Source organism: Bacillus rossius, chromosome 16 (assembly GCF_032445375.1).
Source record: "Bacillus rossius redtenbacheri isolate Brsri chromosome 16, Brsri_v3, whole genome shotgun sequence".
NCBI lineage: Eukaryota > Metazoa > Arthropoda > Insecta > Phasmatodea > Bacillidae > Bacillus > Bacillus rossius.
In genome coordinates this window covers 47,466,798-47,469,038 of record NC_086343.1, presented here as the reverse complement: position 1 = coordinate 47,469,038, position 2,241 = coordinate 47,466,798, and the positions used below count along the sequence as shown (strand labels likewise).

General features: G+C 32.6%; 1 non-coding gene across 1 annotated transcript; it reads left to right on the top strand.

Moving 5' to 3' along the window:
- Nucleotides 1–1,595: 1,595 nt before the first annotated feature.
- On the top strand, nt 1,596–1,668 carry Trnaa-agc (transfer RNA alanine (anticodon AGC)). Its single transcript has one exon. It is a non-coding gene; the product is annotated as a tRNA-Ala (tRNA).
- Nucleotides 1,669–2,241: the final 573 nt, after the last annotated feature.

The following is a 2,241-nucleotide window of genomic DNA, read 5'->3' as shown; positions in this document are numbered from 1 at the left end:
ATCATATTTTCGTCATTTGAATTATTAATATTATGTAATTTAACGATCGTCCACCGATTTTCAGCACAATCGGTACGGTTATTTAAAAGTAATTTTGAATATTCAAATACGTTTTGAACCAAAAATGGTGTTTTACAGTTACACATAATAATTCAAATTACACCCGGGATCTTTTGCACAATGTTTTAAAAAAATATTGTAACACATTATAAATAAGTTTGGTGTATTATGAATGCGTATTTGTTATAAAATCGTGTTATAAAAACGAAATAATATTATTCCCTTACCGTGAACAAAATTTTTATAAATATGTATATAACATCTGAAACCATCATTGTTCAAGTATGGCCTCGTGGCCGTGCGGTTAGCATCGCTAACTTCCATTGCCAAAAATTACGTATGTATATATTGAGTTTTTGTGTACCTGTATGTTTTTTTCTTTACCTCGCTTTTATCAAAACTAATTAATGTATATAATGTTTATGAGTGAAGTAAAAACTTCCATACCGCAAACATAGAGCCCCGGGGCTCCAGACAAAACAGAAGGTTTTTAAATTTTTTTCCTTTGACTAATACCTCTTATATTTTTCTGTTAACCTCTGTAAATTTCGTATATACCAGCAAAGTGTAACTTGTATTTAAAAGTCCTGTACTTTAGACAACAGAGCACTGCGTGGTGGCGTGTGTTATAAATCATTGACAAATAACTGTAAAGTGGAAAAATGTAGAACAAAAATCTTTTGAATTTGAATTTGAACTTGAACTTCCAATCCAAATGTTGTCGGTTCGAATCCTGGCAGCTGCGAAATTTTTTTTTGTACTTGTAAAAATAAATACGGCGCACGCAACATTTTAAAAGTAATAAATATATTTGAATTAATGAATGCAAATAAAAGTAAGTTTATTAATTAAATTGTACATTTCATTTCACTCCTTTGTATCCATACAAAATAGTGATAATTCAATAAAAATGATTCAATTTTGTTCATAAAAGTATGCACAGGTATATTTTATCGTACAAAAGATAGAAAAATTAAAAAAAAAATTCTTCCTCAAAGAATATAATATTTTTAATGCCAAAATGGTTTGGTTGCAAAAACCTATTACGGCTCAGTCTCAGTCTCAGTCATTTCATCAATGTTTTGTTATGACGTTGTCACGTTAAACTATCGTCCGTAAACCGACTTTACAGACAACCAAATTTTTATACTGTCACATACTGCAATGCAACTCGATTATTTCGCTGTGTGACTCGAAAAATCAAAGTTCACAGCTTCGTACTCTTGAGGTTATTATTTGTGGTTAACTGTAACTTTTACGTCAACTAAAGCGACTGAGTCTAAAATAGTACCAATTTTAAAGATTAATATTTTAAAATATTTTCAAAGTTAATACAATATATGAAACCGAGAAAGTGGGGTACGACTATATTCCTGTTTAATGCAAGGCATAGTGCAGACATTAAAATAAGTTTTTAGTGGAAACACATCGTATCAGCACTGACCCGTAAAAAGAGAGTTTGCCGTAACTTGCACAGTTTTAAATCTTATAGTAAACGCTTTGATACAACGTAGTCCAATGATAGTACGACATCTGGGGGCGTAGCTCAGATGGTAGAGCCCTCGCTTAGCATGCGAGAGGTACCAGGATCGAAACCTGGCGCCTCCAATTATTATTATTTTCTAAAACCAAAAACCATCATTAGATTAGTTGAATCTTCTACCTGAATAAAATCTTGAAAATATATTATGTGGCATCTTCTGAGTGAAGCATCGATGTAATATATAACTTTCGCTTGAGTTTTGTAAACTTCCTGCTGTGAAGCTGTTAGAAATTTTGTTTGTGCTTGTTTCGTCCACAATATACATTTTTTTTTGTGACGACCAGGGATTGAACCAAGAACAAAAATCGATTGAATCAATTATTACATTAATTGCAAATTCATTTAATGAATTTTGGAATTTTTCCCGAATTTCTAGCTAAATAATTACAAATTACCAAAATGGAACCCACATGATAAGATGGCGGGTGTCACAGTAATAACAAATGATTACTGCACTCTAGCGGGTAAAACACAAACAAGTCTGATGGTAATGCACTCTATCAGGCAAGTACACACACACACAAGATGGAGTCCTCTAGCAGATGACAAGATGGAGGCAATGTCCTCTAGCAGGTGGTATATGCTAACTATCGTTCCTGGTAGCGAGTACTGAACACAAAATGGTGGATCTAAGATGG